Source organism: Schistocerca piceifrons, chromosome 4 (genome assembly GCF_021461385.2).
Source record: "Schistocerca piceifrons isolate TAMUIC-IGC-003096 chromosome 4, iqSchPice1.1, whole genome shotgun sequence".
In the NCBI taxonomy this organism is placed as follows: domain Eukaryota; kingdom Metazoa; phylum Arthropoda; class Insecta; order Orthoptera; family Acrididae; genus Schistocerca; species Schistocerca piceifrons.
The window spans coordinates 197,286,601-197,302,573 of record NC_060141.1 but is presented as its reverse complement, the minus strand read 5'-3'; the positions used below and the strand labels follow the sequence as shown (position 1 = coordinate 197,302,573).

The following is a 15,973-nucleotide window of genomic DNA, read 5'->3' as shown; positions in this document are numbered from 1 at the left end:
GCTGTCAACCAATTACGACTACTGAGGTTAGGGATACTGCACAGTGGTACTTGGTCCGAAGTGGAGGATTAGAAAAGAGGTTTGAAGACAACAAGCCTGCACATAAGTGGGCGAAAAATCTACTGTCATGTAACAAGAACCTTTCTGAACAATTCAATGAAAATGCAGAGCTCAAGTGAACACCGAAGTTTTAGCACACTGCTCCAAAAATTGGGAGGAGACTATGATAAGTGTTTCACCCAATCACATAGTCACCTACGATGAGACCAACTTCTCCAATGATCTTGGTGCTGTCAGAGTGTTGATCCACACAGGTCCATAGACTCATCGAAAACATGTAAGTTTGTGATGAAGGTAAAAGGAGCTGATTTTCTATGAACAAGAGTAATATTTGAAACTGTTGAAGGCAATGACATCTTGTAAACTAATGTGTGGTATTAAGTAATGAATGTTGAGGTGTGTTCTGTGAAACGTCATTGTCTTAATAAGTAAGTTCAGAAGGTGAATATTTAATAAAGCCTGTTGATAATACAAAAAAATAGTAATTGGCTGGATGTAACATAAATGGATTTTTCTTCATAAAATGCAGATGAGTTTAATGTGTTCTAATTCATCTTCTCACGTGTTTTAAATGTAATTATTGTTAAAAATATTCTGTGTTACAAATCACCCCACGTCTTGTGGTGATATGGAAAACAGTTTAGATTAAAATTCAGGGAAGGGTTCCGGTACAGAATTTTCATCCTTGTGCCAGAGCTAGAGATGCTATATTTAAGATTTCAAAGCTGTAGTGCAAAATTCAGATATCAATTTTCGCTAAACACTTCTTTTTCTGTTCCAGTTCAGCCCAAGTTACGGTACTCGAAAACACACACAGTCAGGTAAGTTTGTGCAAGTACAAGAGCAAGGAGGAGGAACATAAAGAGACATGGTATGGAAATATGACGAATAAGAGGGGTATAAGAAGACGAAAAACGTGTACGTAAAGAAGAAGAAGAAGATGATGATGCTGATGATCAAAAGAAAGAGGAAGAAGAGGATGATAAAGAGATGCTATATTGAAGGTTTCAAAGTTGTACTGCAACATTTAGACAGCAATTTTCATTAAACACTTCTTTTTCTCTTCCAGTTCACACCAAGTTACGATATTCGAAAACACAAACAATCAGGTCACAATCAATAAAATTGTTTTGGGTTTAAGGCCGCATTGTCGTCTGTAAAATTCCGACGTTTCGGCGACTGTTGCAAGGCGCCTTTCTCAGGGTGTATTGCTAACTGCTGAATGAGCACTAGTTTGGATAGTTATATACTGTGGAGGAGTGCTGTCATTGGATGCGAGGGTGAGGAGGAATGGTATTAGGAATTCATTTTATTGGTCTCTGCATTGTCATTGGCGGAAATGGGCGTTTTCCATTGGAGTTTCCTTTACTGCTTGCCATTGGTGGAACTCGGCGAATAGAAGACTGAGCGGCGACTACAGCGTAGCGTTGTTTACGAACTGCTAACTAGTCCGCGTCAGAGCTGTGTACCCTCCGCTGCTGTGGCCTACCGCGCGCCTGTTGCTCTGCGAGATCTGTCCTACTGCAAAGCTGTCACAGCTGGCAGCCAAGACGCTGGAAGTTGGTACCTGTCTTCTCTATTCATATTGTCGAGTCGTTTGGCTGTTTCTATAGCCTCTCTAATCTTCTTCCTCAAACTAAACGGCTGTTTCGCCAGTACGCGGGCCTCTCGAAATTCGACAATTGAGAAGTTTCATGCCGCCGTAGTTTATGAAATCAAGTGCGAATGTGGACTGGTGTATGTAGGTGAGACTGGGCGTCGAATAAGCACAAGGTTGACTGAACACGAGAGATATATACGACACAAACAATGCAAGAAATCAGCGGTGGCAGAGCATCAGGGATAGTGCAGGATAAAGATCGAATTTCGAGAGGCCCGCGTAATGGCGAAACAGCCGTTTAGTTTGAGGAGGAAGATTAGAGAGGCTATAGAAATAGCCAAGCGACCCGACAATATGAATAGAGAAGACGGGTACCGACTTCCAGCGTCTTGGCTGCCAGCTGCGTCAGCTTTGCAGTAGGACAGATCTCGCAGAGCAACAGGCGCGCGGTAGGCCACAGCAGTGGAGGGTACACAGAGCGCTGACGCGGCCTAGTCGATACTAGGCAGTTAGTAAACAACACTACACTGTAGTCGCCGCTCAGTCTCCTATTTGCCGATTTCCACCAATGGCAAGCAGTAAAGGAAACTCCAATGGAAAACGCCCATTTTCGCCAATGACAACACGCAATGCAGAGACCAATAAAATGAATTCCTAATACCATTCCTCCTCACCCTCGCATCCAATGACAGCACTCCAAGCATCCAAACTAGTTCTCATTCAACAGTTAGCAATACGCCCTGAGGAACGCGCCTTGCAACAGTCGCCGAAACGTCGGAAGTTTACAGACGACAATGCGGCATCAAACCCAGAAGAATTTTATTGACTGTGACAACGGCCGCGGAAGCCTACGTATACACAGTCAGGTCACTTTATCCTAGTATAAGAACAAGAATGAGGAGAGTAAAGAGGTATGGTAGAGGCACATGATAAGGGAGATAGAAGACGAAAAAGATAAGCAAAGGAAGAAGATGATGATGATGATGATGATGATCATGACGAAGAAGAAGAAGAGGAAGAGGAAGGGGAAGGGAAAGGGGAAGGGGAAGATGATGATGAGATGCTATATTAAGATTTCGGAGTTGTAGTGCAATATTCAGACATTAAGTTTCATTAAACCATTCGTTTTCTTTTACAGATTTCCCCAAGTTACACTACTCGAAAATAAACACTGTCAGGTCAGTTTTTGCGTGTAGAAGAGTAATAAGGAGGAAAGTAAAGAGGCATGATAGGGGAATATGAGTAAGGACAATAGAAAAAGAGGACGAAAAAGTTAAAATTACAATGAAATGAACACCCTTAGCTGCTTACAGGCGTTGACATACGTCAACGGGGATAGATGAAAATGTGTGCCATGACCGGGACTCGAACCCTAGATCTCCTGCTTACATGGCAGAAGCGCTCTCAATCTTTTTTTTTTTTTTTTTTTTTATCGTTGTGTTTGGTCGTTGCGGGCGCCACATGACATCCGTTAAGGTTCGTTTGTTGATCGTTACACTCAGTTTTTTTATTACAGAGACCAACCAGCTCTCTGACCGAACACGCTGAGCTACCGTGCCGGCTGTGCCAGAGATAAATCCCTGCAGTCGCACTATCCTCTGTGTCCTCGGTGGCTCAGATGGATAGAGCGCCTGCCATGTAAGCAGGAGATCCCGGGTTCGAGTCCCGGTCGGGGCACACATTTTCATCTGTCCCCGTTGACGTATGTCAACGCCTGTAAGCAGCTAAGGGTGCTCATTTCATTGTAATGTCGTTCTAACGAGCTGCATGGTCACCGATGGTATCTGTTATTTCGGACATGTCCGAAAGAACAGATACCATTTTAATATATGAAAAAGTTAAATTACAGAAGACAAAGAAGAAGTGGAAGAGGAAGGTGCTAATGATGTTGAGGAGGACGATGAGCATGGTAAAAGAGATTAAAATCAGGGAAAAGAGCATTGTGACAAGCTGGGAGTTAGATACTGAGTCGACATCGACGTTAAGGGAGCACTGGAGTGCGACCGCGGTCCACTCGGCCGCCCCCCCCCCCCCCCCCCCCCCCACTAAGCGGCGCATCGCGCCACTTGGCGGCGCTGTCAGCTGGCCGTTACACGCCATTGCGACAGTAAAAGCGCCGGCGCCGTGTCGGGCACGCCGAACTGCGGCAACTGTAAAATAAAGTAGTGCGTCCCGGCGTTATCTGGGGGCAGTCAAACAGTCGGAAAACGAGTCGCCACCCCGGCGCCATAAATTCGGCGCGCGAGGGCGCGGCGCGCTGTAAAAGTGAGTCCCCCGGCCGCGGCTGGGCGGGGGACGCCGGCCCTAAATCTTATTTGGGCGTCCCGTTAAATTAGATGAGGCCACCGCGGTGCTTCTCCGCTCGATTGACGTCGCGGCCGCCTCTCCACTCGCCTCCATAAATGCGCGCCGAGTGTTTACGCCGCCAACGTGCGTTTTAAAGGGCTGCCGTCTCCTCCGCGAAGGCGAAATATTCACCCGCGCTGAGCCAGGAGCTCGCTACTAAGTGGTCGAATAGCGCTCCTCTGCTACGTGACGCGACAATCGTTCCACACCTCACACCACAGACACATCTCTCGGCAATCGTGTAGTCTACCTTTCCTTTTTTCCTCCTGTTCCTCTATTTTAGGGTGTCCTTTTTTTTTCGAAAATGTCCCACTGTCCCGAAAGTCTTTTTCGGGACGCTCAAATGTATTTTACTCTCCTAGATGTGTGATTTGCAACGCAATGCTCATTGCGCAAGTGTTTTCGCTAGGAAGCGCCATGTATATTTTCGGTAGGAAGCGCCACATGTACAACTTGCTTCGCAATTTTTGTTTATTTACAGTTCGTGTTTTGTACTGTTGGTTGTACAGAGTCATGTTCACTGTTTCATCAGGCCAAAACTGAAGGGTAATTTTAACAGAAATATAAAAAGTGATTTTGTTTTTACCACTGGCAGAGGAGAAACTGTAGCATGTACGTTGTGCAGATCAAACTTTGCTATTAGACATAGTGGAGGGTCTGACACTTTGAATCTTGTTAATATGGAGAAACATCGCATGAGTGCTCAAATGGAAATGCACATTTCAATGAAGTGCGGTGATAGTACAGCAGAATAATTGTAGAATGTCATTTTGGGTCATCCGAGTCCGTAATGCAAAGCTAAACTTGTATACGATATTGCAGTGCCTGTGTTGTTCAGAAGTGCAATGGAATATTCCTTCGAACGTGAGTGCATGTCCAAAAGAACAGGCACTGCTGCGACTACAGACGTTATGAAATACATGAGATGTACTCGCAGTTCCGAATATGGGCAACCATCAACTATACAGTGCAATGACGACAGTGAAAATTTGTACCGGACCGGGACTCGACACCGGATTTCACGCTTATAGCGAGCGGTCGCCTTAGCATTAGGCTATCCAGCCAGACCCAAACTTCCATAGGTCGTCAACTATGTGTCTACAACCTGCACTCGTACGTTAAAAAAATGTCGCCCTGTACGGCAACATATATAATGTATGTACCAGTTGAGCCGTGGTAAAAATTGTTGTTTTGAAGAGCTCGCCGCAGCGCGTTGTGTGAAGCAGTCGCCCTCCGTTTCTGGCGGTGACTACGCTGTGGCAATCGCAGCTTGGTGTCTCCCTCTGGTGGGAAAGGGGAAAGGTTACCTGTTCACGTGCATTTAAGGGGATCTATAAGCTCGCCGAGTGGTCAGTCTGGGTGAGTCTGGAGTCAGTCTGGGATCAGTCTCTCGTCAGTCTCTCGTCCCCAGCTTGCTAGTCTGTCTCTCGCCCGAATTTGTGGCCCAGTGAGAGAACTCAACGAGTGGTCGCCCGGTCGGAGGCTTAGTTTCTGCATTTGAGTCTGCGCGTTAGGCCGCCAGTCTGCTCGAGTTGCTCAGGCAACGGTCATTGGCGGTTGGATCGATCGGTTGGTCGGTCGCGCACTGAGGCACACGATGACTTGTCCACCTTGAGCGTCGGCTATGTGAGGTCGCCACGTGAATCCAGTGGGCCGCGCCGTATAACGAGGGATAGTGGCTTCGCGACCGACACGAGAGTAACAGGAGTCAACTCACGACATCGGTCTGGCCGGTGCGTGGTGCGACGCCGTGAGACGGGAGATCGGCGCGTGTTCCTGCGTCCGTTGAAGCGGCTGGCAGCAGACGGTTCGGGAGAGCGATTTGGGGGTGCTGCGCCAGGTCTTCGCCAGAAATCGCAGTTCATTAGAAGTTAAGTGATTGGTGATATGGTGTTTCATTTACTTGTTAAATTCTACATGTTTTCTTGGTGAGGTCACCAGCTGCTTTGTTTTGGGGTCGTCCCACCATTCTTCTCTGTTTACCCACCCGTGGGAAGGTGGTTATTTATGAATTGGGTGGTCCGTTTTTCCCTTGTGGAGTAGGTTCGGGTTAGAGCAACCTGCGGTTCGGGTCGTTCGGTAACCTCCCTATCAATCTACCGTACGTTAATAGCTGCCTGTGTCATGTTTGTCGGATTCGGTGTGTTAGTAAATTTATTGCTTGAAGTGTAACGGCCTAATTCCTGAAATATGTTCTTATCTTGCCTATCATCTTGAGAGGCGGAATATGTGTACTGTAGAGCATGTTTGGCCAACCTTGTATAATTTTATGTAAGACTGCATTTCATGAGCTTTTATTTAAATGGTCATTTTAGTATATAAAGTTGCCACCCTTCCAACGTAAGACTTTTCTTAGAAGTTAAAATCAAGTTGCACCGTCGGTGACAAGTTAATCTTTCAATTTTAGTGTTTTGTACCATTTCCATCCCTCCTACGTGGTGCATAGTTTGTGTGCTTGTGTGAATTGTTAAAACTCTTATTTAAGGTAATCTGGTGTGTTGCAGATTTGCACCTGAGTAGTCTTTCAGAAGGTGTTGTGAGCGGTCGTGACTACGGCCGTGTCAAAAGGGAGCGGCAAGGTTCTCAGCCCGAAAGCTCATACACTCAAAAATTTGTTTCTTTCTGCCTCTGAATAGATTGTAACTTGAAATTTAGAGGGTGCTTTCTGCTTATAATTTTAAATCTGTTTCTAAAAAAAAAAAAAAAAAAATGCTTTTAGGAATAAAACTCAAAACTCCCATTTGTTAAAAGCAATTTCATTTTGATTTCATCAGTTACTCCCTGGAAACTACTTCCACGCTCACATAGTGTGATTAAATGTGTTAATGTTCTTGATGAATCGCCAGTAAATAAATTCTTAAGAAAAAATTTTGAAAGTAAATTCACGGTTCACCAGTGCAAGTTGCAGACGCATGGTTGACGACATGGAAGTGTGAATCTGGCTGTGAGCCGCACTCAGATAAACTAGCGGTAAAGCGACCGCTCGCAGTAAGCGGGAAATCCATGTTCGAGTCCCGATGTGGTACGAATTTTCATTGTCGTCGTTCCATTATATAGCTGATGGTTGTCCATATTCGCAACTTCGAGTACGTTTCATCTAAACTTCTATGTTCATAAATTTAGTCAACACAATTTGTGTCCCGTTTTTTCCCTTGACTGTCGCAGGCCTTTTTCTAAACTTTTTAAAATGCCCCGTTTCTAATAAAAATTAAATGGGTACCCTACTCTAGTTTCCCATTCTCCCTTTGCTTCGAAGAAAAAAAAAGAAAGAGAAACCGAACTGGGTCTCCATCTCTTCCCACACCGCCTGAGTGTTCTTGTCTGCGGATCTTCTGTATTGAACACAAACACACACACACACACACACACACACACACACACACATACAGGAATAGCTTCCCTATCGCTTACACTGACACAAAAGCAATGTGCTACACCATGAAGCGCCAGTCCCATATTTATCAAACATAAACTTTTTATTTCTTAAGTAGTTGAACCTTTGACTAGACGTCTCCTTCCACAGTGATCTTCATTATACAACAGGTACTAAATGATTAACCTTCCATCAACCTCAGTATTATATGTGCCCGACGGGCAAGAACAGACCTTTGTATCCGTTGTGCCATGGAACCAAATGGCCTACGAATGTCATCTTGAGATATCGTATTTCTTCCCATGCTGTGTCAGCCATCAAGATTGCTGGAGGATTGACGGTGTGAAAGAATACATCTTTCCACCGCATGCAAGACATACTCTGTGGGTGCCAAGTTATCGGGCCGATCAGCAGATTCCTCGAAGTGTTTGTGGGTTGAAGCGCCGTATGGCATATTGCATTATTCTGCACCAATATGCCATTTGGTACCCTCGTCACATACTGTCGAGCATTCAACCCCATTCAGCAGTTACCGAACCAGTATTATTAGATTAGATTAGATACAAGTCTCGTTCCAATTGATCCATAGCAAGGTCACAGACTGTCGAACATTCAGCCCCATTCAACAGTTACCGAATCAGCACTGTAAGATTAGATTAGATCTAGGTCTCGTTCCAGTTGGTTCACAGTGAGGAGATCCTCAAAGATGTAGAAATTGTAGTAGAACAAGAATACACAAAAATAGTGATGAAGAAAAATACATTGTAATGTTGATGCTTTAATTTGTTCTGATTGCGGTGCTGATATTCAAGATAATAAAAGCGGGTTAAAAGCCGTGAGCTATCTGGGGAAGTTATCTTTGCATTACTGAGCAACTGTTTCATCAGGTATCCAGTCTAGCTTACCAAATTGCCAACCAGACAGACATTAATTATAAACTTTTAATAGTCATCTTAATACAACCGGATATATATATATATATACATAAAAAGAGAATTTAAACAAAAAGAAATAAATCAGTTTAAATTTGGACATTTATTTTAACTTTGATCGTTGTTCCGTTAAAATTTCAGCATATTAAACTTGATTCATAACTAAACTAGTGCCTTATTTAGGATTGTGGAAATGTGAGTTGGTAAACTTATGGAACACGTCAAATATAGAGCCAAAATTGGGAGACTGCATACAACACTGCATTCATAAAATAACACACGAAGAACGTTGAAACATATGCAAGAGGAAATTAACCACAACCAACCGATTCAATTTTCACCCAAAGAAGTTACGTTCGTTGCACAATCCTGTCCGTCATGAAATTACTACACATTGGTATACTAAATTCACACTAACCCTCTGTGAAATCTTCCCAAAAAGAATAGCTAAGGGCTACTTTGATGATTGCACTACAGGCTTCACGTGGTCGACTTGGTTTGCACAAAGAGTGTAACTCCACAATAATTTTGATAATTCAAATAAATCACATCGAAACACAAATTACAGAAGAAAAACCTCGAACTGGTTACTATCGTCTTACTATTAACCTGATGGGTCAAACAATTGTATAAGCACGTGGTACTGGTCTCACAAAGTACACCCCACGTGGGTTGAACATAAAGAAAAGTTGCTATATTGAAAAATATTGTCAAGACGAGACGTTATAATCTCACGCACATTCGCATTTAAGATTGATGATCTTAGTTAGAGTTACAGATCATCCACATGTGGTTCCACTTTACTCACAAAGTAGTGACAAAGTAACTACTGGAAGATATTCTGAACTTCACACTCGAGTTACACTGCGTTCCAGTTTAAGATAACATTAGTTATTTTAGATCTAAACCTGAAATAAAGTCCTACGGACTTAGCAGAGACGCGCTTAGCCAGAGATCTTACCACTTCAGACACTCGCCACGGACAGACTGCCTGGGCCCCTACCGAGGGTGCTTAACAGATACAAACGGAAGTGACCAGAGAGGCAGCTTCCTATACCAACATGACAAGGGACGGACAGGATCATACTAAGAATAGAAACCTCTCTGCTTTTAGAAAGCGTAGCTACCTGTTCCGACGTTGGTCCTACTGTTCTCTAGCAGACAGGCTTTTCTGCTACCATCAAGCATGCAACTAGAAATACATTTGCTCATTCATCCTCTCACACAGAAGGGAAGGGGGATGACAGTATCTTGTCATACACAGTATATAAAAGAAAGCGGATGTAGGTTCCACATGAGACTGTGTGACATGAATTACATATAAACTGTGTTTCAAAGTTTAGTAGTGTGACAGATCGTTCTTGTTTATGTGTAAAAGTAACATGTTCCATTGATAAGTCTCCTCCCAGATAGTCAGAAACACCACAGTAAATTTAGAAGTGGAATGTATGCCGTAAATGAAAACAGTTTTAAAAAATTAACATGAAAGGAATCCAACAGAGACCTTTCAATATGCTAATGTACCTTCACAAATCCTCATTCATGTGTAATAAGTTAAAAAACCTGAAACGTATTTCCATATTTTTAAAAGGTAATAACAAATTTTTCATGCAAAACATGCAAATGTACAATAAATTGATGTGCGTATGATGAATCTTAGGCAATCGTCCAAGAGAAAAATCCCTTTACAACACGAAATTACGTGGATCACATTACATAACAGAAAATGTATAGAAATCATATTTTACTTCACAGTCACATTATCTGATCATATTATCTGATGTTGTTAATAACGCACACACATCAGTCGGATCAACTAGGAAATTCATCGATAGATTAGAAGGAGTTAGTCGTTGGGTTCTCTTAAACGGAACGTTATTAGTAGTTGAACTTTTTATGCCTTATAGAATGTTACTGAAAATGTGTGTACTTGAATAATGCATACCTTTGTGCGCATTAAATCCTTATAAAAGTTATTTGTATTTCTAGTGTTGATTACGAAAATAGAGCTGTTCTTTTGAAGAAGAGATATCTATGACAAATTTAATTAAGGAGTAATAATGTGGTAAAGCCGGCCGGTGTGGCCGTGCGGTTAAAGGCGCTTCAGTCTGGAATCGCGTGACCACTCCGGTCGCAGGTTCGAATCCTGCCTCGGGCATGGATGTGTGTGATGTCCTTAGGTTAGTTAGGTTTAAGTAGTTCTAAGTTCTCGGGGACTGATGACCACAGATGTTAAGTCCCATAGTGCTCAGAGCCATTTGAACCAATAATGTGGTAAGCAGTAGTTAGTATTTCTAGTTCCTTGAAGAGACCTGTGCCGGACGTCCTCGAATTCAAGTGAGAAGTAGTTCGTATTACACGTATTTAAAATTGGAAAACTTTAGCTTAACCTGAATAGTTACCCCAAACAATTATCCCACATGACATCATGGAATGAAAATAACAGAAGTATGCTAGCTTTCATATTTTTATATCACCTATGCCTGACAACATCCGTACTGCAAATAAAAATTTGTTTCATCATTTCAGCAGTTCAGTGGTCTGCTCCACCTAGCTGAATTTATTATAAGTTGTAATCCCAAGAAATTTATTCTGTCAACCTCTATTACCAGGTTGTCATCATATTTTGGCAAATAAACGGGGAGGGGGGGGGCGACAGGGGGACCTCTTACAGGTCCTGAACTACATGTAGTGTATGTTTCTTCATATACTGTATGTTCATATAGTGAATAGTGTATTGCCTGGGATCATTTATTAATTGTCCATGAAAATTTCATCAGCTGATCTTTCTATATTTGATTTTCTACTTGTTGCAAATTTTGCATCACCTGCAAGCAGAACAAACTTGTAATTTGGTAATGTTATTGATGAAATGCCATTGACACACACAAGAATATGTAAGGGTGCTAAGATTGAGCCCTATGGGACACCACATGTAATTAGTTTCCAGTTGGATGATACCTCACAGCTGAACAATTCTCTTTCCTATTGATAACCTTCGATTCGTGTTAGAGACACAGGGTTTTGTCCTTCTTCAGCATTTCCTGTTACATTCTAGTTTTCTAATAATCCGAAAATTATTCACTGAAAGGATACTGATTTGTACACAGTCAAATGCATTTGACGGAACATGGAATGATCCAGTAGCCTATAATATTAATTAAGTATATTCTCACTGTGTGTTCTCAGTATCGGAATCACTCAGAAATTCAAACTGGAGCTTCGACGATATATTATTTGAAATCAGATGGTCAAGGAGTCGCTTATATATTACATTTTCTAAAATGTTGAAGAACGCTGTCAAAAGTGAAATTCGATGGAAATTTTACGGTATTTCGTTATCTCGATTCTTTTACAGAGGCTTAACTTCAGCGTATTTCAGCCAATGAGGAAGTGTTCCAGTGATAAAAGACTGGTTACACAAATAATTTAATATACCACTAAACTCAAAAGAACACTCTTTAATTAAATTTGTTGATACAGAGCGTACCCACTAGAATTTTTTTTAATTTAAAGGAATATTGGTGTTTACTAGTATGAGACATTTCAGGCTGCAACCATTGTGTCGTTTCATTTTTATTATCATCCTTCCTTCCTTGATCATAAATAAATTCAATTCGATTTTCTTTTCTCTGCTTAAGTGATGCTAGATTTTATATTCATATTGGGACACAAATGGTTGCAGGGTCATAACTTCCTTCTGATTACATAGTATCGACTAATCCTGTACTGGTTCCGCATGTTGTACTAGGCATGTAAACTGAGAGTTTTAGCGAGCTTTCGCAGCATCAGGATGTCGTGTTGACCAGAAGGTGCAGCCCAAGAAGATATATAATCAACGTAGAGAGACCATCTATGCGTTAACAGCGCTCTGGGTGGCATTAGTAAGCAACACTGGCGGCCGTATTTTGTAACCTCAACACGCTCAGCATATTTACTAGGAAGATGCAACACAACGCCCTCTATAAACGTTATATACCTGTTTGATGCAACAGGAGCTTAGTTTTGTGATCGTAATCTAGCTTAAAAGTACTTTTCCTGAATCATAATCCGTGCGCAGTGTATATTTAAGATGACAAAAACGGTATTAAGGAATCATCAAACATCACTAATGGAGAATAATTTTCTCTTCAGTTTCTGTCTCGATCTGTTCAGAATGTTTGGACATGGATCAAGTTTATTTCCTCGGTCTGATCACCCAATGGATTCCTCTGAATTTGGAGCGAAATGTCTTTAGTGTATTTTGATAAGCTGTTGTTAAACAGTTACTTCATTTGCAAGATACCTCATTTGTGCAAAACTGAATCAATGAAGGACACACGAAAACAGATCAGACAAATGTACAGAAAGTTAATAACGTTTAAAGGGCCTTACTTGTAAACTGGCCTACTTAATGCAGAAACATAGTCTCAGCTAGATTTTAATCTCAAATAACTGTAGGCCTACGCAGAGCACTATTAATTGTTATGCTTACCAATTACTGCATGCTAAAAATTTATTTCATTTAATTTCTATTTATTCCTATTAGCTGTACAACGGATATATTAAATTATCAATAGGGATTTTTTTAGTTCAGTGTAGAATGCACAAAAATTTGATCCAGTTTTATTTTATCCATTATCAAACGATCCTTGAAAGCCCGCCACTGTAAACTGTAAACGCAATGGTATTGCTTGCTTTTATATAATGACGGCAGCAGGTTAACATCAGGTATATGGTGTCCTGTAGGATGTTGAATCGTGCAGCAAGTTACACAACTGTGTGAATATTCAACATAAAGGCTTTGATCACAGGGGATCTCGTAACTGCTTTGCTCCGAGGAACAAATATCCTAACACAATATGACGTAAAACATGACAGTCGTGGCTTCCATTACAACTGCTCAAAGCCACACAAAAACAACATAAGGCTACAGCAACAAAAAATCCTGCCTACATATGTGTAATTCTCCTCAACAACAACGATGATTAAGCATTCTGAGCACGTTTTTAAATCTTTGTTTACTTATCATTTGCTTCCACTATAAATACCGGTACCAACGATCAGTTGAAAGTACCCCTGGTAAATACGCAAGGGAATCCTTCCAAGAGTGAGATGTCATTCGAGTCAGAAGTAGAATAAGCAGTAAACGATTTCGCCTACACCTGTATGGAAAGGCACATCGATAGTTGCAAAAATATGCTTGCTTACACTGTAGTAAAGTCAACAAAACAATGCGGCAGCTGACGCTTAAGATGACAATGTACCTGACAAATGCACTTCATTAACGAGACCATTTCCTGAAACGCGTCGATTCTGTGAGAAAGCAGATGTCGCTGTAAAACAGAAACAAACATATGATCCTGTGCTAGCAGACGATTGCTGTTTCCCAACATGGCATTGCAAAACATGGCAGCTACGTTTTCAGCTGGCTTCAAATATGGCTGCACCTTGGTCAGTTTATGTTGTTTGTGTAGGTCGTTGGTGCAACCCTCCTGGAGCATTACTTTCACGAGTTCTAAGAGCTTTCCCACTGCAGCGGGCGGCTCCACCACCCACTGCGCCAGGGACAGCAGCCATTCACCGGTCCGCTGAGTCTTGTGTGCAGGCTGCTGCTTTAGCGACGAGGGCAGGCTTTTTTGCAGAAACTGAGAGGCGTCTGAAAGATTGTCCGCACAAAACAGCGCACAGCAGTGTGGAATAAAGGGATTGTCAGAACTTCAGGGGACCTATGGATTTCTTTACGGTCTGTTCTATTCATCCAAATTGCCACCTGTAGGACTTGCTACGCTAGGCATAAAAGAACAGACTCCGAGTGACCGACTCACGGGATAACAACGCCAGGTCCATGGGAGTGTTAAATGTTCACCCTGCTTTGTGAGGAATGCAGCCTCGTCTTTCAGTCGCCACTACTCAGAGGTTGTTCAATCGTCTCATGTCATACTGAGCGGGAGACTTTGTGATTGGCTGATGTCTAAAAAAGTAGACAGAGTGGGAGGCATGCGCTTTCTGTCCAGGAAACCGAAATGTGGGATTGCGCGCATTGGCCTGAGCTGCAACACTTTTCCAGAGCAGAGGTATGTGCCATATAATTAATATTTTCTTTAAACTTGCGAAATTCAGAGGTTGACTAGCAGATAAATAAACTTTTCGGAGGAGTGATGGGAAGATTTGTTACGCAGTATCCCACTGGGAGCTCGCGTACCAGTGCAGATTGCCAAATAGACAGTTCCTGGTGGCTTCTCCGCTTGGAGCTCTGATGAGCGTCATTCTTGGTTTCATTCTCGTTCTGGTCGCTCTTCTGCAGACTCTTTCTTTGAAACTTCTGCGACACTTCTTCTGAAACACTTCGAGTGCAAATAACTTCGGCCTCTGCAGCTATTTAGGTTGCAGACTAGCTTTTTGTGCCGCAGCATCGTCGTAACTTCATTCTGACAGTGTTATTGCTAGCTAATATTTTCGAGTCACTGTTAGGTGGGTTGTTCTAAAGTTGAGAAAACCTTGCAACGAATTTCATTTTGTGCGATGGCTCGATAATGAGTCAGCTGTTTGGTTTCCTGCATTTGTTTCCGCTTAGCCAACAGTTACTGATGCAATCACCATGTCCAATTCGGCAGCGTGTGTTTCAATCTTTCCTGTACCAGACCCTTCCCCCTTCCGCTTTTCCGTGGACTTCGTTACTCAGTGGGTTCTTACGTTAGTGGAATATGTTATATGGACTCTGTTGTCCAGATTCCTCTCGTCTTTTGGTCTGAAGAAGCCATTATTTGGTTTCCTTTCGTATTTTGTAGTAATGTTGCTCATACTGGGCCCATCTTTGATTTCAGTACTTAGAAGAGCCCCTTAATTACTTTAATTATTAGCAGTTTTGGCAAGGACCATACTCACATGACTCATTTGTCAGGGCCATTAATTTTCTAATCGTTTCCAATGCGGAAAGTTTGTCCCATCACGTGTTGCCAAGACTCTTTCGAGTACGCTGCTATAGTTTCAGTGGGAAGCACTAACACATCCCTCACACAATCCCAATCCCTCCTCTAGCTATTTTCACAGTTTTGGAGTCCTGGAGAAAGACATTCATGGCTGTCGATTTCCTTTGGATGAAGAGTGCATGCCTGGGTACAACCGTGGCTCCGTTGTATGACATCCTCCTTTCTAGTCTTGAATAAACAATCAGACAAATAAACTTCAAGCAAACGCACTTTTTTAACATCCCTAATTATGTGCACCTAATAACTAGCCGAGAACGAAAAGTCGCTCAATATCTATTTCTTGCTATTCCTTGAATTTTTTGCTCGTAAAACACTGTGCGTCGTTGAAAATAGCAACGTTTGTGTCTAGCAGGCGTTGTAAGGTTGAATAATACAATTTGGAATCTTTTCCAGCAAAAAGCAAACGAATTCACAGTCCAGCAGCTCAAGCCATAACCCGCCAATTCCACTCGCTACTCCATAACTGATTGTTCGCAGTTCGTGGTCTTGCGGTAGCGTTCTCGCTTGCCGCGCACGGGGTCCCGTGTTCGATTCCCGGCGGGGTCAGGGATATTCTCTGCTTCGTGATGACTGGGTGTTGTGTGTTCTTCATCATCATTTCATCATCATTGCAATATGGCAGCCGAACTTCCCCGCATGGGGCCTCCCGGTCAACAATGCCATACGATCATTTCATTTCATAACTGATTGA

General features: G+C 42.4%; 1 non-coding gene across 1 annotated transcript; it reads left to right on the top strand.

The window, feature by feature from the left end:
- The first annotated feature begins 3,263 nt into the window (after window positions 1-3,263).
- Trnat-ugu lies at window positions 3,264-3,337 on the top strand. The gene has a single exon. It is a non-coding gene; the product is annotated as a tRNA-Thr (tRNA).
- Window positions 3,338-15,973: the final 12,636 nt, after the last annotated feature.